Source organism: Pelmatolapia mariae, linkage group LG15 (genome assembly GCF_036321145.2).
Source record: "Pelmatolapia mariae isolate MD_Pm_ZW linkage group LG15, Pm_UMD_F_2, whole genome shotgun sequence".
In the NCBI taxonomy this organism is placed as follows: Eukaryota; Metazoa; Chordata; class Actinopteri; order Cichliformes; family Cichlidae; genus Pelmatolapia; species Pelmatolapia mariae.
Window position 1 is genome coordinate 22,328,836 of NC_086240.1, and position 23,200 is coordinate 22,352,035.

At 40.4% G+C, this 23,200-nt stretch overlaps 1 pseudogene; it reads left to right on the forward strand.

Moving 5' to 3' along the window:
• Positions 1 to 9,522: 9,522 nt before the first annotated feature.
• Positions 9,523 to 21,931, forward strand: LOC134642710 (plasminogen-like; annotated as a pseudogene).
• The last annotated feature ends 1,269 nt before the right edge of the window (positions 21,932 to 23,200 follow it).

Sequence of the window (23,200 nt, forward strand, 5' to 3'; positions counted from 1 at the left end):
TACTGTAGTTTTAAATAAAGTACTTTTTGAGAACAGCCTTGCTAAAAAGTAATGTTACATCTACTAGTATCAAATAGGATCAAGCATTCAAGTGAAGACTTTTCTTAAGTTCATGAGACCCTGAAAAAATTCTTAAGAGGTAAATTTAATAATTTATGGCATAGTCTAAGGTGTTTGCACAGGACTGCATTATGCATTATTTTAAAAGCTTTCTAATATTTGTAGATTTATTGCCTAATTCCTGTATGCTAATGGGTGACATCATTATTAAACACTTGGTAGAATTGCAACCTTGAAGCTTAACGGAAGTGTTCTAAATTTTCATTCCATGAAATTAGCTGGAAATTCTCAGTGAATAAGCAATGAACTAATACATTCAACACATTCTAGTTTTAGTATCATTGAATATGCTCAAATCTGAGACTCTCTGTTGGCTCTCCTTGTTAATCTTTTTCTTTTATTTATTTATCTTATTTTATTTTATTATTCGTGTTATCATGCGTGTGGATATTATGCTGGAGTGGACAGGGGGGTGAAGGCCAGGAACGGGAGATGGGAGAAGAAAGCGGAGGAATAGAACATGAAAATGGACAGAAAGAAAGAGAGAAAAGAAGAGAGGTGATGGGGAAAAGTCAACGATGAAGCAAACATATGTGCTGGGCCTCCAACTGCTGCATCTGTAACAAAACACACTCAAAGGATGCAAAGCACCTGAAAGAGAAAACAAAGTGAGGTACACAAGCAAACATACGATTTTTCTGTGTGTGCGCGTAAGAGAGAAAGCGAGAGAGAGGATGTGAGTGTCTGTGTATGAGCGTTTGTCATTAAATGTAGTTGAAAATGAAGGTGCAACAACAATGCCCCCCCAAGAGCCAAGGGCGGAAGGGTAAAGATCCAGGAGAAGCCAGTCGACCACGGCGCCCCAAAAGTGCTGAAGACCCGAGGTCACACACCCCGATCATAGCTGTGTGTCCAGCCTAGCCGAGGCAAGAGGGAGGGCCAGATAGGAGTGCTCACAGCCAAGGGCAGGAGTGCCAGGGGACCAGAGGCAGCAGGCAGCCACTCCAGCACGAGCTGAGGACGGGACCCCAGACCACAGGCCCCTAAGAACCGCCTGACACCTGGTGGAGCCCCAATCACATGACAAGGAGGTCAAAGCCACCACAAACCCCAAAGGAGCAAATGCAGTTTTTAAATGATGATTTAGTTTATTAAAGAAAAATTATTATTCTAATCTATCTGTGATAAGTAATTTCCCCCTAAACTTGCTAACAGGGATTAATAATCCCTGGTAGAAATACCATCAAGTTTTTGTGATAACTGCCAATGAATCTTTCACTGTGGAGGAATTTTGTCTCCCTCTTCTTTGCAGAATCACTTTAATTCAGCCACATTAGAGACTTTTCAAGCATGAACAGCCTGTTTAAGGCAATGCCAAAGCATGTCAATCAGCTTTGACTCCAGACTTTTTAAAAAAGAAAAAAGTCTTTTGGAGTGGTCTAGTCAGAGTTGGACTTGCTGGTGTCTTTCTGATCATCATCCTGCTGCACATCCTAGGTGAGCAGAGCAGAAATGCATGGCTTGGCATTCTCCGAATTCATGGTTCATCAATTACAGCAAGTCGACCTGAAACAGCAAGGCAGCCCTAGATTATTACTGTTGCATTGTGTTCTTTTTGTGAAATGCTGTGTTAGTTGTATGCCAGATTTAATGGGACCCAAACCTTCAGAATCAACTCTCATCAGTTCACAATATGTTTTTTGGCAAATGTAAGACAAGCCTTTTTGTTCTTTTTGGTCAGCTGAGGTTTTCACCTTGAAACTCTCTCATGGAAACCATTTTTATCCAGAGTCATTTTTATTGCTGAATCATGAACACTGACCCTGAGACAAGTGAGGCCCACACATCTTTAGATTTTGTCCTGGGTTATTTCGTGACGTACTGGATGAATTGTTGATCACTTTGGAGTAATTTTGGGAGGCTTGCCTCTGGTGGGAAGATTCACCACTGTTCCAAATTTGTTCCATTTGTGGAATGGCTCTCACCGTGGTTTGGTGGAGTCCCAAAGCCTTGGAAATTGCTTTGTAATCCTTTTAAGACTGAGAGATGTCAATTACATTTTCACATAGGGCCAGTTAGGTTTAGAAAGCAATTTTGCCTTAATAAAGTAAATCCTAATTTTAAAACTGCATTTTGTATTTTGTTTAGTTTGATTGGCTTAATTGTAGGCTTAATTTAGAATAATTTCAGCAATAAATACAATGTAGTGATTTTATGATTCAAATTTTAAAGTATTTAAATTCCATGAAAACACGTTTGAAACAGTCTGACTCATTGTGCAGAATAGAATTGCAACCACTGACCATAATGAGAGGAATAAAAGCTCATTCTGCAGTACAAGTGTCTCAAAGTACCTGCTAGTGTCTCATAAATTCTATACTTGTTTGAGTGGGGTTTTCAGTTGTATCATTTTATTACCCATCAAGGCTAACTATGCAAATACTTGGAATGTTTTAGGCCAATGTCAAGCTCTATCATGTATAAAAAATTGTTTTCATTTTCCTTGCATGTGTGTATTCAATTAAATTATAATTTCTTCTCAATAGATTGTTAGTACCTGACCTTTGAAGAAGGCAAAACAAATATGAGTGTAAAAACATGACTTTACTCTCTCAATAGTAATATTGAAAACTGTAGAGGTACTCCTCATTCCCATGAACCATCCGCCCTATCAGAATTACTCAAATTGTATCATGATATGTGCTGGTCATTCATTACTATGGGCTATTCAATGTGAATCAGCCACGAACACTGAGCAGCTTATTATATTTGTAGATGTCATCATCTGGGGCTCTATTCTAGTTCCCGTCCTTGACACGAACATATTGGCTTCAACCTTTCATCCATTTCTCCTCACTTTCTTTTCACATGCAGCACAAACGCCGTCCTTTGTCTGTGATATCCGCTCCCATTGTTGGCTCAGGTGAAATTGGAGAGACAAGGCAGTTTGTTTTAAGGGTAACGCTTCCCCAGGTTGATGATCAACACCACTCTCTTCAGGCCATTAATAGGTACTACACTGACTGCCAATTGCTCTGTTTTGGGGGTTCTTTTTCTTCAAGACAACTAAAGTCCAGACAAAAGAAAACACTTATTAATGAAGCCAGATATAAGATCCATGCCATGAAACAGGCTCTGCATTACAAAGACATGATGGGCAGTGATTAAATAAGCACTGAGGGACATATGCAAAAATAAAAATACAATAATTCAAATATAAAATTTAAAAATATTTGCAAAATGTATTTAGTATAATATATCCCATAATGTAAGGACATTTAGTGCTTTTAATGTAGGGAATTTCTACATACTTATTTGTTACTGAAAATGTTAATGATTAAGATTATACTATGTTTTTTCAATTGTTTTATCAGTGGTGGAGTAAAAAGACAAATTATTTTGCTGAAATGCAATGAAGCAGAAATATAAAGAAGTGTGACTGCTAAGTCAAAGCAGCAAAGTGGTAACATTTAATAAATCTAAAATTAATATGGTGGTTTAACCTAATATGCACCGTTTAATCAGGATTTGATTGCTTTTTCCTCTATGCTGTTGCATGCTGGGGCAACAGGTTCAAGATCTCGGATGCCAACAGATTCAATAAACTGATCTGCAAGGCCAGTAATGTTGTAGGGATGGAGCTGGACTCTCTTAAGGTAATGTCAGAAGGGCGGATGTTGTCCAAGAGCTGTACAATAACTCCCACCCACTCTATGACATGCTGGCTAGTCACAGGCGGACGCACAGTGAGAGACTGAGATTACCCAAATGCACTATTGAACAACACAGGAAATCATTTCTGCCTTTGGATATGTCCCTATAAATGTCCTCCATCTAGTGCACAGTACATCCTGTAATAGTTGTGCAGTGTGACAGGCAGATGGAGCATGCCGATTCAAAAAACAATTTACAACACGATGAAAAAAATACTCCACATTTATTAGATTATTAATAATTAAAAAATTAATAATTAAAACCAGAACTGTGCAAATGAAAACAGGGATGGAAACAACTACAACAGGCTCCCCTGTAAATCCGTTACTGATGAGCTGCTGGTAGTAGTGTGTCACCATGAGCCTGTAGACAACAAATTTCCTAAGTAAGTAAGTAAGTAAGTAAGTAAAGTTTATTTATTAAGCGCTTTTCATAGACATGTAGTCACAAAGCGCTTCACACAGAGATTAAAATAAACAGAACAATAAATAGCAAAATGCACAATATACACAATATAGAATTTAAATGTAAATTAAAAAATATAAAAATATAAAAGACATTGGTCAACAGAAAGCTTGTTTAAACAGTAAAGTTTTTAACTGTTTTTTAAAGGCTTCCACAGAGTCAACCAAACGTAGTTGTAGAGGTAGACTGTTCCACAGCCTTGGTGCCACAGCCTGAAAGGCTCTGTCCCCTTTCGTCTTCAGACGTGTTCTGGGAGCAACCAACAAACTCTGAGTCTGTGAGCGGAGACGGCGAGCAGTAGTGTATTTTGTGAGAAGCTTGGATAAATAATCTGGGGCTTGGCCATTTAGTGATCTGTATGTTAAAACAATAATTTTAAAACGAATTCTAAAATCTATTGGGAGCCAATGTAAAGAACATAAAATAGGAGTGATGTGAGCTCGCTTGCTAGAGCGAGTTAGTAGTCTGGCTGCTGCGTTTTGTATAGCTTGGAGGCGAGAAAGAGATGATTTATCCAAGCTGGTAAACAGGGAATTACAATAATCTAAACGCGATGACACAAATGCATGGACAATTTTTTCCAGTTCAGCAAAGGAGACCATATGTCGCAGTTTAGAAATATTCCTTAAATGAAAGAAACAGGAACGAGACAGAGATTTTACGTGTGAGTCAAGGCCCAAAGAAGAGTCAAATATTACTCCAAGATTTCGAATATTTGGCTTAGCGGAAGAACAGAAAGGGGCAAGAACCTGACTGATTTTAGAATATAGATCAGGAGGAGCTATGATCATGGTCTCTGTCTTGTTCATGTTTAAAACAAGGTAACTGTTAGAAAGCCAATCAGAGATTTGAGTTAAAGCCTGGACTAGGGTGGACAGCTTATCCAGCTGATGAGGCTTAAAGGACATATACAGCTGAATGTCATCGGCATAGAAATGATAAGAAAGGTCACTAAAAGACTGAATAATGCCAGCTAAAGGAAGCATATAAAAAGAAAATAATAATGGACCCAAAACTGAACCCTGTGGAACCCCGCAGGTTAGGGCAGCAGTGTTAGAGGAGAACCTATCAGTCCTAACAGAAAAGGTCCTGTCTGATAAGTAGGAAGAAAACCAGTCTAAGGCGGTGCCAGATATACCAGCCAAAACCTTGAGCCTGTTGAGTAGGATTTTGTGGTCGATGGTATCGAAGGCTGCGCTAAGATCTAGCAAAATGATCACGGAACAATTTCCTGCATCGGATGCCATTAGTAGATCATTATGGACCCTTAAGAGAGCGGTCTCCGTAGAGTGCTGCTTTTGAAAGCCAGACTGAAAAGGGTCAAAAATCTGCAATCGGCATAGTAAGGACCTGAACTGATTTTCTACAATTTTTTCTAGTAATTTACTTATAAATGGCAATCTTGAAATAGGACGATAACTACTAGGGGAGGTAGGATCTAGATTCTGTTTTTTTAACAGAGGGGTTACCTCAGCGTGTTTAAAATAGGACGGAACACAGCCTTGCCTCAGTGAATTGTTGATGATGGATAGTAGTGTGGGACCAATGCTGGTGAGAGTCCCAGACAGGACAGAGGGAGGTAATATATCTAAGGAGCATGATGAGGATTTCATTTTACCTATTACTGCAATTAAGTCATTGAGTGTGATTGGAGAAAAAGAAGTAAGTGACCCGGGACAACAAGGGGCATCTTCATAAGGGGAGGCACTTGAGGAGATTTTGGATCTCAAGTCCATCACCTTATTTACAAAGTAATTGAGGAAAGTGTTACAGTCTTCATCAGAAAGTAACACAGCATGCTGAGTTGGAGGAGAAACAATACTATTGATAGTATCAAATAGAATTCTTGGGTTATTTTTATGACGATTTATGAGATTATTGAAGTAAGAGGCTCTGGCCTCTTTAACTGACTCATTAAATAAGTGAAGAAGTTCTTTGAAGTGTTCCCGATGGACAACCAGCCCAGTGGACTTCCAGAGACGCTCTGCTTTTCGACAGGAGCGTCGAAGACCACGGGTTTGATTATTTAACCATGGTGTGCAGGAACTAACAGTGCAATGACTAGTTTTGAAAGGAGCAACCTGATTAAGAATGGCAAGACAGTGTTCATTAAAAGAATTAATAAGGATGTCAACCTCGTCAGAAGAAGGTTTAAAATTAAAAAGTGAAGAAAACTTTAAAATGACAGAGTCATCAATGAAGCGCCTGCGCCTAATAAAGCTTTGGGAAAGAGACTCTGAATTGAACAATACATTAAAAAAGACTGACTTATGGTCGCTAAAAGAAACATCATTTAAGTTCATGTGGTCAAGGGAAACACCACAGGTGAAGACCAAGTCCAGAGTGTGCCCAGCTGTGTGAGTAGGACCTGATACATGTTGAACAAAATTGAAAGAGTCCATAATGCTCAGGAACTCCTTAGTGGTACTATTTGATGAGTCCTCTGCATGAATGTTGAAGTCACCAACAATGATAACCTTGCCCAGTTTAATCGTGGAAGTTAAAAATTCTTGTAGGTCTGACAGAAAAGATGTAGCAGATCCAGGTGGACGATAAATTAAAATGCCATATATGGGCTGTTCTCGTCCAATTTTTATCATAATCATCTCAAAAGAGTCGTAACAGCTAGAGGAGATCATCTGGCATAAGAATGTCTTTTTGAAAATTACCGCTGTTCCACCTCCTCGTCGAGATATCCGAGGTGCACAGAGAAATGAACAGTCAGCGGGACACAGCTCTAAAAGATGTGAGAAATCATTCTCACGCTGCCACGTCTCAGAGATAAACATAAAATCAAGCTTCTCCGTACAGAACAAGTCATTTAAGATATAAGACTTGTTGGCAATTGAGCGGGCATTAATTAACATCCATTTAACGCTGCGACTCACCAGGACAGGGGTAGAGTTTCCAGGAACAGAGTTCGTACTATGCGGTAAGCTGCGCAGCAAAACAGGGTTCCTGCCGCGATGAGGCATTGCTTTCCATGCTTTTAGGTGGAAGCCTGGGTGGTAAACACAGTGGGTTGTGGGGATTAATCCAGCTCCGACAAGTCTCAGGCGGATCTTACCGCTAGCAGCCCAGGAATAAAGCCCACGAAGATCTGCCTCTTTCCGAAGACGACGGAGCAGGACAAGAAAGCCGGCTCTCTTCCCCCGCTTCCTCCGACGAGGCCTCTGAAGCAAAATTGAGCTGACCGGCAAGAGTGGAGGTAAACCGGGTGCTGCGTCGCGCTCAAGCGGTGGTGGGAAAACAACGTCGTATCGTTGACTCTGAAAGTTATCCATGGCTGATTTGATCGCCAGTAACGCATGGCGATCATAAATCCGAAGGGAGATGACACCGGACAAAACTGTAGCAAGAACACTTGCATAACATATAAAGTAAACAAACACACGGACGGAGGCAGCGGCACAGCCAAACACAGGCGCCATCTTGCCATCCTACTGGGGGCCTTGGTAAGATACAGCGGGATCTTTAAGTTATAACCATTAATAAATGTGTAATTGCCAGAGAAGAGGCAGCGATTAACTTCACTGAGACAGGACTTTGTCAAATTCTTTCAAAGCTATTTTGCTATTCAAGAATAGAAAGCATCCTTCCCCCTTAAACAGTTTTTGTTCATTTTGCTATTGAGATCCAAAATGAAAATAATTCAACCAGAGGAGCAGAAACAAAGTCACATAAATGTTGTGAAACAAATAAATGCAGGTTTAAATGAAAATTGTTTTATATGTGTTTTTGTCTACATAGATTCTTTTCCTTGTTTTTTAGTTCTTTCTTAACTGTATTGGACTTAAATAAACTAAAGCACAAAGAGTTGCATGAAATTACTTCAATATAAGGTTACATTGATCAAATTCCATTTATTGTTCAAGTCTAGACTACAATTTTAGCTTTGAACAAGCTGATGTGGTCTGTCATGACCGGTTTCAACCCAGTTGGGACTCTGTAATTGTGAATTGTCACTCTATGTTTCCTCTCTAGGTTAATTCTAATATTTGTCATCTGAAAGAGAGGATAAGTGTTTGGCAGTGTTATTGATCTGTTCTAAGAATTTAGCCCTTGGTTATTAAACCCTGGCCATGGTGGATGTGTCCCAGCTGCCCACACCTCTAGCACTACTGCCCCAATGCTCGTGCGAAGTCCATAGCCACCAGGACTTGGAGAGAAACAGCAGAGGAGAAGGGGTTATTTAGACGCTGTAGCCGCTGCTTTGCTGCCGTTGGCAGTAGAGGTGATTGGCCCTTGAGCCTCCTCCCTGGGGCTGGACCGGCCTGGCTGTGAGTTGCTGGTCATTGCAGCCTCACCTGCTCCCTCGGCCACGCCGCTATATGGTCCTCAGCCAGGGTCATTGCTGTGTCTAGACTGATCTGTTGGTGGCAGTGGACCCACTCGGCTGTGACCCCCAGAAGCCCCTCCATAAACTTTTCCGATATGACTAACTCGCCCAGCTAAGCGTCTTCTTTTAGCTGCTGCATCATACACCAAAATGGCGAAGGCGAAAGTCCAGTCATCTGGCCCCATCTGGCCCTCCTGGAAGTGGGTGCAATGATCCTGAGGTGCCCAAACGATCCACGACTGTCTGGCGGACATCTGCGAAACATTATCTAGCTAAGGGCCATAGTCTGAGTTTCCTTTTTTTTTTTCTTTTTCTTTTTCTTTTTTCTTTTTGCCTGTCCCGTTTGGCTCTTTTGCCATCAGAATTATTGTCTAAAGGCGAAGAAAGATGCCCAACGGATTTACTTTACCAAATGGACCATCCCAGCCTTGCCGTAATGGTCTATTTGATTCACCTTTTATTGTTTATTTTATTTTATTTTAACCTGCTAAATACGGGACAGACGGGGGAAAAGAAAGGGGAGAAAAAAAGAGGGAAAGAAAAACAGCGGGGAAGAGGGACGAGGATAAAGGGCAAAAAACAAAAACCGACAAAATAAGCAGACAAAAAATACATATATCAATCACCTGGATCACCTGTTGAGAAAGAAAAAAGAGAAAACAAGCAGAAGGAAAAAAAAGAGCAACACAATAAACAACATCACGATGATCTATGGGAATATAACAGTAAATACTAAATATTAAACATTATTGTGCAGCACGTAAGATCGACAGCGCACAGTGTGCTTTGAGGTAGGAGCCAAAAAGGGTGTAGTTTGTGTGTGTGAGCACCCGTGTGTACACCTGTGAGCATGAGCGCGCTTGTATTTAAAAGGTTCCTTCATGTAATGATCTGCTAGAGGGTGTGGGGAGCCACAGCCCCGTCCTCCAGGGCATGAAGCAGGTATGGAGGAGAGCAAAACTCAAGACATCCAGAGTTTTGCTCTGGATGTCTCTGCCAGAGATGACCCCTCATCTCTGGCAGATGAGGGGTCACTCAGCAGCCGCGGAGCAAAAGCCAGGGGGAGTTGTAGTGACGTGTCCGTGAGCTCCGCCGGCAGCCAGCTGTGCCAGAGTGACCGAGCCCCAGGCCGAGAGGCTGAGGGCACCCCACCTCCGAAGTGGCCCGAGCGAGCCCCAGGCTCCAGGACACGACAACCAGCCACCAAGGAGCGAGCCGGTGTGTACCTGGACGCCCATCCCCGGACACAAAGAACCACCAACGCACCGATGTCTGAGGGCTTCCCCACTGGCAGGTGAAGTGGTGGGGGGAGATAGGCCTCCATACCTTGGAGGGCCTGAGATGTCCCTAGAGAGGTGGCGTCTGATACCCAACCTGACATATAGACAGAAACAAACAGGCACACACAGATACAAACATCCATTCCCACCCTCATGCTCTCATAAGCAATTACTCAACACTCACCCAACGTGGAGACAGACATAAAGAGACACTGTACACCCAATCACACTCCCCAAGCGGGAGTGTGATTGGGTGTAGGGAGGCCCCACATTCCAGACCCCAATCGGATGGCCAGCTCCTCCTCCTAGCCCCCCCGCTCCAACAGGCTGCAGAGAACAGGGGGGTGTGAAGACTCCAAACCTGTAGTGTTGATGCATGTGTGTTCTAAGGTGCATTTAAAACCCAGGAGGGCATGGAGCTACCTGCCAGAGAGCAGCAGGTAAGCGCATAGCCCCTCCTGATAGCCCTCAATGTCTACATGTATTTAAAATTGAGAGGTGGGCAACGACGCCAGGGGTGAGGTTGTACACCCTGATGGTCTGATAGTCTGAGTTTCCTCAGACAGCACCGAGAGCAGGCCCAGTCTTTTTTTTTTTGGGGGGGGTTGACTGACACACCTCCACATGGAAGACCTCCAGGAATGCCTTTGGGTCTTCTACCATCTGGTCTCACGTCACTGTTAAGGCCACGGGGAGTAGCAGCGGCACCTGGGAGGAGCCAGTCCGAGTGATCAGATTCTCCAAGATTTTAGTCTGGTGTGTGCCTTGGTCCTGTAGCTGGCCCAACTGTCACCAGTTCACCACTGCCTGCCTGTACATGACAGTTAGCTCTGCCACCATTTGCACCTCTGCAAGCTGTACTGTGTGCAAACCTGGGGATCAACTACAAGAAAAGTCTTACCATTGTGCTTGCCAACAGGGGTTTCTGCACAAAGTATTAATTAAGACCAGTCGGAGCGGGCACACTCCGTTTTGCGTAACTATTTTTCAATCCCTGTAGAACTGCAACCACATAAGCTAGCGCAATAATTTTTTTTGCATATGAAACCAGAGGAGTTCTACTTACATGTTATGCCATCAGCTTGTCCTAAGTCACGGTTTCACTGAAATACAAATTAATACAAATTAGAGACTGTGCATTTCCTAGTAAGTGAATAAATTTACAAATTCCGCAGGGGATCAAATAATTATTTCCCTCACTGTATATACTGTAGATGATGAGATATTAGGTTGAGGTACATTACTGAGAAGATTTTTGGAGGAAGACTGGTGCAGTGAAATACTAATTACTTGTTCCAGGTTGTTTGGTAATCCAATGTTTGCGGTGGAGGGGCACTGGCCCCTTCTAGCTGAAGATTAACTATTGATGTTGATTTAATTTTAGGTCATGTAGCAGTTATCGGAAGACTGGTGATGGTGTTCCAGTAACACAGTCATTATCATTACTGGCAAAACTCAGTTATGGGGCTGCCCTACATGTGTTGTTGTTTTGTTTTTCAGTACTTTGGCTTTTTTCCAATTCTTCATTACATATTTAATGGTGATCTAAATTTTGGTGACCATGAAGTTATCTACACTGAATTAATTAATTTCTGCATGTGTGATGATGGTTGCACAACTTTTTGTTCACAGGGTACAGACATATATACATACATTTATCATCATAGTAGGAAGATAGATTACTTTTATTATTCTAATAAAAGTTATTGTAGAAAGTCAAATTGTGAAACTTAAAGAAGGCTTGAAAATTAAGTATTTTTGACTGAATTCAAAATTCAAAATTTACATTAAAAATAATAACTCAAACAATATTGTTTACTTGTAAAACTAGAATGAATGTTTTGTTTCTTTAAACTGATAACACATTAAGAATAAGGAGGTACTGATGCTTCATTTAAACTGGGATTTAACGTTGAACATGGAGTCACAAGCTTTCAGAAGGTGTTTAATTTAATTGAAATTCCATCCATTCATTCGCTTCCGCTTATCCTTTTCAGGGTCGCAGAGGGTGCTGGAGCCTATCCCAGCTGTTATAGGGCAAGAGGCGGGGTACACCCTGGACAGGTCTCCAGTTTGTCGCAGGGCTAACACATAGAGACAGACAACCATTCATACTCACATTCACACCTATCGGCAATTTGGATTAATCAATTAACCTATCCCCACAAACTGCATGTCTTTGGATGGTGGGAGGAAGCCGGAGCACCCGGAGGGAACCCACGCAAACTCCACACAGAAAGACCCCGGCCTGATGGTGGAATTGAACACAGGACCTTCTTGCTGTGCGGCAACAGTGCTAACCACCATGCCACCGTGCTGCTTGGTGGTTAATTTAATTGAAATTAACATTCTGAAAATATGCAAACTAACTCAAACTGATAATAATTAAACTAAAAGTAAAACGACATAACATGAGCTAACCAACTCTATGAAGTAATGAAACTACACTGAACTGAAAAGAAAATACAAAGAAAAAACAGTTAAAAGTAAAAACTGTTATCGCTCTGATCCAGCTCTTAGCTTATTAAATGTTTAATATGTACTAAGAAACTTAAGTGAAAGTAAAAGGAAGACACAAAAGCTCACATGATGTCTAAAGAGGTCAGAGTTTAGGAGCTCTTTCCTAAACCTAATGTGATTGGCAGACGATTAAGTAGGTCAAGAAGCCAGTCGTTCCTCCAGGTTCTCTCCTTACTCTCCTATTTGCGTTGCTATATAGCTGGAAAATATTTGAGAATTAAACAACACATGAGGCAGACAAAAACTATTTTAAGGTATACAACACATAACTGAGAATGATGTACTGTGATTTTTCTGATGCAACAATTTTGATTGACTTCATAAACATGGATTTTGATCCATGTTGCTCTTTTACTGTCCTTGTAATGCAAATAATTAGCTAACACTTGCCTTGCCCTATTTGTGTTCCTGCCATGTTAAAAGGAGCCCAACAACATACTAGGAGATATCTCGATGTTGAACTGCTCGTAATAGTCTCTTACCATGGGCCTGTACTCAGCAGCTTTAATCCCGGGAGCCTTGATCTGCACAGGTAAGTTACACTTGGATCTGTAAATAATAATTATGAATAAATGTGTACTTGCCTGAGAGGCAATGGTTAGTTTCACCGTGACAGCACCTTGCCAACTTTCAAATTCTTTCAAAGCTATTTTGCTATTGAATCATGCAAGAGAAAAGTATGCATGCACCAAAAACAGTTTTTGTTCATTTTGCTATTGAGACACAGACTGAAAGCAGAAGCAAAGTCAGGCTTAAATCTGTTGATTTTTCCATGCTTTTTTCCCTACATAAATGATTTTATTTTTGTTTTGTTGTATTTAAAAGATGAACACTGACAAACCTCTTACAGCACAAGATAATGATGCCCCAAGACATGCCCCAAGACAAGTGTGACTGCTTTTTTTTTTTTTGGTTTAATGTTTGTTGGTTTTTCTTTGTTTGTTCTGGCTGGTACGTATCATCTAAAAGAGACAAACAAGCAATTCAGTTTGCTTAATATTACCATTTACACTTCAGCTGGTTTTAACAAATGGAACATGGAAAATTTGTGGTCATCTGTGACTACCATCTTCTTGTGGTTTACTGAATTGCAACTTAGTCGTGATTTAGATATTTTGTGCTGTTCTTTTCAGAATTTTTAAATGTTAAACATATGAAACAGGTGAAACATTCAAGAGCTAAATCAATGCACAATGACTGCTGAATGCTTAATTTATGATACAGTGGTTGAGTCAGGTGTTTGCTTTTTTTTTTTTTTGCCTGTCCCATTAGGTTCTTTAGTCTGTTGTCTGAAGGAAAACGGGAAAACGGGACAGACATGGCTGGGGGATAGGAAAGCGAGAAAGAAAGAGAGGACGGAAAAGAAAAACAGAGAGGAAAAGGGACCGTGAGAAGGGCACTTAAAAAGAAAAAGTCAGGTGTTTGACTTCACGTGGTTGACCTTATGCATGTGTTCAATGATAATTTGTTGAAAAGTGGGCTGGGAAAGGGGAGTGGAACAATAGCTGCGCTTTATGTATGTATTATTACATGTATGCATTATTGTAGGGTCTACCTTGCAATTTAAAGCACATTGAGGAGACTGTTGTTGTGATTTGGCGCTGTATAAATAAAACTGATTTGATTTGATTCACCACAAAGTATGAAAAACATCAAAGATAAATAAAAAAAAAACATCATGAGAAACAGAGATTCTAACAGCAGTGGTCACTTTTCAGTGTTCACCCTGACAGCTCTTTATATGTTATAACCTCACTTTTAACAGGTTGATTGAGTCAGTACCTTTAAGGTTATGAGTGACTTCATCAGCAGTGGTGTCCTCTACCAGCCTGATATACATTTGTAAAGCCCCCTTTCACCATGTAGTCATCATTTTGGGGAAGTAATTTATACAACTTAATTTCAATTTAAATAATCCATTAAGTTGCTGTACATTACTAAAACTTCATTAACATGCCTGCATTAAGTTTGTTTTCATGGCCTCATTGCTGTGTTTTTCCGTGTTCATCTTTGTCAGAAGTCTAGATGCTAACTACTGTCGTAACCCTGACAATAAGTTGTTCCCCTGGTGCTACACAACTGACCCTGACACTGATTGGGAGTTTTGCAACGTGCCATTGTGTGGGGAAGCACCTACTCCAGGTATAATATTAGTCAGCTTATCTCTTCTTTCTTTTTCACACAAAAATGCATCCAGGAATTTATTTTTCTTGCCTTATCTCCAGCTGCGGATCCTCCAGTGACCCCCGCAGATGAGGAAGATTGCTATGAGGGGAACGGTTCCAGTTATCGGGGTATAACATCAGAGACCATCAGAGGGAAAAAATGTCAAAGATGGCGCTCCATGGTTCCTCACAGACATAGCACAACTTCAGTGGTCTATCCTAATGCGTAAGCATCACACGTTTAAGATACAGCAGGCTCATATAGAACCACAAAAGCTTAGTGGTTTTAAAGATGAGACAGGTTTTACCCACTAGATGGGCTGTCACTTTTGAGAAACTTTGTGCTTCACTAGCTGGGACCACAACTTCGGAATGATGAGTGATGAGGAAGTATGAACTGGTGCTGCGGTTTGGGGAAGGCCTCAAAGGGGACTGGCGACGGCTCCCGGGCCGGGCAGATCCCTATGTACTAACGAGAAGTGAATGAAGGAAGGGAGGAGGAGAAGAGGAGAAGAGAGGGAAAATGGGGGGAAGGGTGGGGTATGGAAATGAGAACAGCGGGTATTGGAGAAGGGGGCATTTATAGTCTGAGGTAGGAAGGGGCGTGAAGGAGGAGTGGTCCCGCTCCTGAAATTCAGATGATATCTCCACAGAATGAAAACATGAATGACTGAGCACGCTATCTCCAGATGAGGTTGATCTCACACTAATTTCAATAAAAATATTTATTTCCTTCCAAGTATTAGGACTGTTTAAACCAAAAACAGCAGTTATCTGTTCTAGTACTGATGTACATCTTAACTTGTTATACCAGAAATTAATATTACATTAAAAAAAACCTGTTTAGTAGGTGGATGTTCTGAGGTATCAGGTCTTTTTTTGCAACAGGGACCTCAGAGGGAATCTGTGCAGGAACCCTGATGACGACCAAGCTCCCTGGTGCTTCACTACAGACCCCGCGGTCCGCTGGGAGTACTGCAACTTGAAGAGATGCTCTGTCAGACCTTCAGAAATCAGTCCTACTGTCACCCAGACTCAGTCACAAAGTGAATCAACTATATAAATTTGCATTTGTGATTTCGTCACATTTTGCTTACTTGTCAGTTTGTTTGTTTTTATCCTTCGTTCTGTCTTCCTGATTCTTTGCTTCAGTTCTAGACTGCAAGATTGGAAATGGAGAAACATACCGAGGTCCAACTTCTCTTACTGCGAACGGTGTGACATGCCAGGCGTGGAGTTCTCAGACTCCTCATAGACATTACAGCTTCACCCCAGAGACGCATCCAAACAAAGGTTTGGAAGGCAATTTAAGTGTGTAGGTGTTGCTGTATAAACTCTTTGGGGCAAGGACAGAAGTACAATATAAAAGATTACATTGAATAGAATCTAGTCAAGTAAAATTTAGTTGATTGATATACATTTAGTTCATGTGAAGCGAATTTAATTTAATGATAAATTATTTGAATAATGAACCTTTAATGAATAATAATAATGAACCTTTGATTTTGCATATTCAGTTGGATTTTAGTCAACATCTTTGCTTCATGTTTATGAGGGTAAAACAATGTTTTTTGAGTGCTCCTCCTCTGTCTCTTGTCAGAGCTGCAGAAACCCTGTATTCTGAGCCCCTTTCGAATGGCAGAACTCTATCTCTAATGAACAGGCCAGCCAGTCTTCAGAGAAAGCTGATTTCTGCTGTTTATATCTGTAGTCCGTCAATACCCAAAGATCGTGAGTAAAGGTGAGGGTAGGGGCATAGATCAACCAGGAAATCAACAGCTTCACGTTTACGTTCTGCTCTCTTCACAGCACAGTGTCCATATCACAGCAGCCACGGCCTCAGTCCATTTGTTGATCCCTGACTCTGCCCTCATTCAATTAAATTCAATTCAGTTCTATTTATGTAGCACCAAATCATAACAGCATTCGCCTCAAGGTGTTTTACATCGTAAGATAGAGACCCTACAATAATACAGAGAAAATCCCAACAATCAAACAACCCCATTTGAGCCAGGACTTGGTGACATTTGGCGACTTGACAACTTGCCGACAGTTGTCGACGGAGGGGTAGCCATCTGCCACAACTGGTTGGGGGGCAGGGCAGAGAAACAGGACAAAAAAACATACTAGAAGACAACCTTAGAATAATAGCCACTAATGATTCCCTGATTCCATGATCCCATTCTGCTTTTTAAATATCCTAGGAACCACAAGTAAGCCAGCAGTCTGAGAGTGAAGTGGTCTGTTGGGGTGATAGAACTAAAGAAGTTACTGAGATGAAAGGTGAAACATCTACTAGAAAAACTTAAAAGAAGTCCAGTCGCACCATCAAATATTCTCTACAGAATGAATAGCTGTTTCATAAAAGGACGAATATTGCATTGTTCCTTCTGCATCTGATGTTTGACAAATGGATGAATTCCCCTTTCCAGTACCCTGGCATAGATTTGGCCTGGGAGGCCCAGGCATGGGGTCTCCCTGTAGTTGGTGTACATCCTCCAGTCCCCCTTCTTAAATATGGAAAATACCCCGCAGTCTGCCAGTCCAGAGTCACCTCCTGAACCATTTGCTCAATTGAAAGAATTCCAACAGTTCCTGAAAGCAGCAGCTCTACAGAAAACAGACATTTTATCAGGCATTTGGGTTCTTTGTACTGTTTTTTTGTTTTCTTTTGTTTTGTTTTGGCTGTTTACTTTGTTGTTTTCTGTGTTATTTGCTGTGTTATTCTATGTTATTTGTGTTAATGCTTTCAGGAACAGAATTTTTTGATTGCGCCAATGGTTTAAGAGTTGTGGTAATTTGACCTAAAAGTTTGACTGACAAATGACGGAATGGGGTTTTAACAGGGTAATTATCCCAGTTATCTTGCTCCAGGTGATGAGCGAGTCATCACCCTTGTTTCCAGACTCTGCTTCCTCTACAGAAAGGTTATCAGTGGGATTCTGAAGGTACTTGAAGTATTTCTTCCAGGACCCGATTATATCCTCAGTTGAAGTCAGCCAGCACCTTACCTGCACTATACACCTTATAAATAGAACACCACTTTCCCTGCCTGAGTTGCTTTGCTTGACGGTTTGCCAGGATCACCACGAGGCAGACTGAAAGTCTTTTTCCATTGCTTCACCAAACTTACACCCAAGATTTTGCTTAAGCTCCCCCCAGAGCTGTGCTCCACTCAGCCCACAGACTAACCAACCGTGATAAGACTCAGCTTTATGGCTCCATTCACCTCCGATGTCCAATCGGGGACTACCACCACGACAAGGACCAACCATATCGTAGCCAAAGCTCCTTAGAGCACCCTCAGAAATGGAGGTGCAGAATATGGTCCTCAATAATGATGGTGTGATGAAGCTCCGTGAATGTGTTGAATCTTTCCGGCAAATTGCTTCCCCAAAAGGCAGATCACACAATGCCCTGTTTAACAGCTCATTTGGAAGTAATGTCATCTGCTGGTCATTCGATGTACAGCAGGCCTGCTGTGATAATACATGTGGGCTACATACCAGTGGATATGCAAACGTAATTATGTATCAATTACAAAATACCTCAGTGAGGTCCTATATAATATAAATATATAAACACACACACACACACACACACACACACACACACACACACACACACACACACACACACTCACACCACTAATTAACCATCCTCTCTGACACTGATTTAAGATCTTTGTTATTATTGGGCGATAGCATGTCAATTTTTTGCATTTTTGGTAGCTTCATAATGTCCTTACAATCTCCATTCATGCTCGTGATGATCCTCAGAATCACCTCAGATCCAGTTCGTGCAAAAAACGTATTTCCAGTTTGATTCAGTTAATCAAAAAAATAATGAACAAAGAGATTATAGATAAATGAATAAACTGAGTTACGTCGTAAAATAAGAGAATCAAATTTGGTCTATCCAACAATTTTTCTTGTGGCTTACAAGGCTGTAAAATCTTCTCTTTTATTAATTAACACCAATCCAAACTAACTTTCGTGCTTCACTCTTTTTGTGAGAATTCATGATAATAATCACAATTACTTTGCAGTTGAACTGAATTGTGGAACACCAGCTATCAAACCAAAACGCTGTGTTTGTAGTATGGTGGTCAGTGGCTGTGTCAAAGCCTCAATCATGGCCCTGGCAAACTGCCCTCCAGACCAAGTGAGTATATAACTTCAAAGACAACTTCCATTTGTGAAGGACTGTCAATTTCCTCAGCAAATGTGCAGATATTGAGAAATAAAATACTGTAACATGTCAGTGCTGATATACAGTTCATTTAAGTATTTTATTTAAGTGTTTATAGCATTTACATTCAAACCTATTTACATGTCAATTGTCTGATTTTTCTTTTTTTGTCAATTCACATTTTGCCATTTTCCCTTTTGCATATGCTGCACATCTTCTGAAATAAATATCTGTTTCTCTTTCTACCAGTGAAAGAATAGACTGTGGAGGAACTCTGATCCACCCTCAGTGGGTCCTAACTTCTGCTTTGTGCTTGAGGTTAATATAAAGCCATAGTTAACACTTGAAAATCAAATTCTGCAATTACTCAAAAATTGATTAATTACTCCCTTTGTTTCTACATATTATGCACTGCAGCTCCAGTCAGTCTTCAGCCTTGAGGGTAGTGCTGGGTATGCACTCACTTAGAGCCACTGAGCCATCGAGACAAGTGAGGATGCTTGAGAAAATCATGACTGAACCAGATGGATCGAATATTGCTCTGCTCAAACTAGCAACGTCTGTATGGGCCTAATTATCCTAGGTGAAATCAGATTACACACACACTACATTGATTTTGTGTGTGTGTGTGTGTGTGTGTGTGTGTGTGTGTGTGTGTGTGTGTGTGTGTGTGTGTGTTTTCAGACCTGCGGTGATAAACAACCAAGTGCAACCGGCTTGTCTGCCAAAAAAGGACTATATAGCTCCTGGTGGAACAATGTGTTATGTTACTGGATGGGATAGGACTCAAGGTACATTTGTGTGCGCTCTTGTGCCTCTTTGTGAAAATAATTTACATTATAGAGTAAGAATAAAAAAATCTGGCTTTTTAGATATACAGTCAGGGAAAAAATTATTTGAACCCCAGCCTATTTGGACTGGACTGGTTCCACACCGTTCTCATTATTATTGAAACTCCATGAGGTGAGATCTTGCGTGGAGATCCAGACCGAGGGAGATTGGCAGTTATTTTACGGTTCTTCCATTTGCGAATAATCGCACCAACTGTTGTCGCCTTCTCATTCACCTGCTTGGCGATGGTCTTCTAGCCCATCTTTCACTTAACATTGCAGCAGTTTAATCAGTTTAATCATTTGCAGAACATTTTTTTGTTAAACAGGTCTTTTTTTCCGACAAAATGCACTTTTGAGAGGCTCAAAAAAGACCAGTATGCATTAGATATAAAACACAAAGAGCTGATAACAGCATTATTCATTACGCAAACAATTCCCACAGTAAAGATATCACAATACATTTTATCAAGATGATGATGAGAATAATTGCAGAGGGGTGTGTCGACAGGTACTGGAGGTGGACGCGTCCTGGAAGAAACTGGTTTCCCTGTGATCGACAACAAAATCTGTAATCGCGACACTGATATAGTTGCAGACCACGAAATATGTGCTGGAAATACAGAGGGAGGAAAACCAAGCTGCCAGGTATGACAAAGGGAAAGATATAAAAACTGGGCAAAGTTCTATAAAACTGTTTGTGCACTGTTGTCTGCCTCAGTGTGTACTCTGTTTTGATAACAGTATTGCCTCAGTTTAGTGACCTGATATTTTTAATAGTTTTCTAGAAAATAGATTTTTTTTTATTTGATACAGCTGTGACATTGACTAATATAAAAACTTAATCTATTTACAACATATGAGAGCAAATTCATAATGCCCAATCTGTTGGATTTTGAGGAATATCTTTCAATAATCAGGCGTGAAATTAATACCAAGTTAAAAGTTCATTGAAGAGGTTGTTTTTTTAAAAAAAACCCAAAAAACTGCAGTGCAGCAAAATAAAGGTACAAATGTAACAGGATTTACATTATTGATATTTTACTATATATACACCAGTTTTTGAAAAAAAAAATCCTCAGTGGTGAAATTTAACTCAGTTGTCTCAAATATTACATTTCAGTCAAAATTCAAGGTATATACTTTATTTCATTTCATTTATAACTTGTGACTGTCTAACAGATAAATATTAATATACACTGACCACTGGCTGAAAGCTTTAGTTATATTTATGGAAAATATCCCAAAAACAAACTGAAAAGATTAGATCCTTGTACGTTTCAGATAAAATGGAAGTCAAACTGATGCAGTAAATATTCTTTTATTGGAGAGAAAACTGTGCAGCATAATTTACTTAAGATGTTGAAGATATCAGAATATTAAACAGGCTGATGTTTGAGTAAGAGGCTGTAACAGGAGAGAGATGATACAGAAACATGATGTTCTTATAAAATCAGCTTCGTCAGAAATTAACCAAAGCACGTATGACCCGAGCCACGTGAAGTGGCGATATCACTAACGTCATGTAACTTAGCTGAAGGTTAGCTAAATGTATCTTTTTAAGACTTTTCACTGTGCTAACATTTGTTCCACTCAATATATTTATTGAGAAAAAAACTCGGTACTTACTTTTAAAAGTTTGTTTCTGGACCACTTCGCTTCAACCGGCCGCCATTTTTTTACACAAAATTTCCTTCAACCTTTGACTTGCAAAGAATTCTGGGATATGGTCAGCCATGAAGGATACACCCGACTCGTCCTTCAAATCTGGAGAAAAGGAGGACGCATTTGATAGGGCCCCATTTGAAGAGGCTTCGAATTTTGACAGCCTTCGTTGCGTTGTTGTGACATAATCGGCCTACAAATGCGGCCTCCGAAGGATGCTGCCCCTGAATTTGGACACAGCCTTTGTCTCTCTTCGTATCGCTCTCGCTCCCTCACTCTTTCGTGTCCCCGCTGTCAGGTCATCTGTTGTGTTCACACCCTGTTTCCAGGTATCCACCCATCCATACCAGGATTTCATGTTTATGTTTAGTTTTCCACTTTAGGTTTGTTTTGCGCCTTTTTAACAGCCACAATAAACATCTCCCTTTTCGTTAAAATCTAGTTATGCTCCATGCTTCATTTTGTCTGCGTTTGGGTCCGCTCTCCTCTCTCCACACGCAGACTCTGACACTTTCTTAGCTTGGTTTTAGCATCAGTTAACCTAAACACCATCAGAAAGAGCTGTGTGAGTAAAATAGTAAAGTATCCACTATCTAATATCTATTTTGTGTTTCCTCCCTGTAGGGTGACAGAGGTGGTCCTCTGGTTTGTTATGAGCAGAACAGATTTGTCCCTCAGGGTGTCACAACATGGGCTGAGTGATGTACGTTGGGCAGGACGGCCAGTGTCTACACTCGAGTTTCTAAGTTTGTGGACTGGATCGATGCAACCATCAAAGCCAAATAAAAGCTATAATCTGTATTGCGGTTGTTGAGGATGTCTTAACATGTATACTTTGTTCTGCTCTGACGTGAACGTTTTTATTAAGTATTTTTTATTAAGTATGGATACACATTAAGTAGTGCATGAAAATCACAAATTCTGCTAGAGAAGAAAAATAAAAGTCAAACAAAATCAGAAAATCACACTTTATACAAGATGATTTTGAGTGAAATAAATAGTGGCTATATAGTTGTTTATCTGTTCTGATTTTAAAAACATTCTATTTATTATGTTATATTATAATATTTGGTGATTGACAAACACTCAGTTTTGAAGAGAAATTTAGGAAAAGTGTTCCTAAGGAAATGAATAAGAACAAGCATGTTGAGATGGATGTTCATTTGGGACTGAACTAATGACAAATCTATTTGAAGTAAAATAGCGTAAACTGAATGAAATATCAAGTGAAGTGTATTAGTGACAAATTAAGTACAAGATAGAAAAGAAGAAATGTAATAAAGTCATTTTAAAGTTTAAACTTTTTTTTTTATCATCTATGAAAAAGTCAGAGAAAAGAAGGGTGATTAAAGTGTTACATCGGGTGATGGTATTTCAACAATGGAGACTGGATGTCCAGAGAGAAAAAGTGGAGGAGAGAGAGGGAGATTCAACTGGGCAAATGGGCATAAAAGACGGTGCCTAGGAACATTCAGGGTTGATTCTTCCTCTAGTTCTTGCAGTGAGCAGAATGCATCATCTGAAGATTCAGCTCTGGGGTCCACAGAAATTATACCAAGGAGCGCCAGAGGAGCAACCACTCCCCAATACTGTTCGACCCACTAATTAGATTTAGAATTTTTGACTTTTTCTCTGCACATTGTTGCTGTTTTAGATTATAAATTCAAGAGGAATTGGATTTCCATTGTTTCCTACTGGATTTAGCTCTAGTGCTTTGGTGGCCAAAACGTACTCATTTTCTCCAACTTCTCTCCACTCAAAGATGAGAGCAACATCAGCATTAGTTCAGAAGAGGTTAATCTGAGAAGTATGATTTAAGTGAATTGATTCTGTGGTGTTTATTCTTATTTGATTTGGCTTTTTCTTCTGCACTCAAAAAATCTAAATTATGGACCTTATTCAACCCTTTGTGAAACAGTAAAACAAAAAACAGGAGTATTAATTTACATCTTATTAGGTTACTCCAGCCTT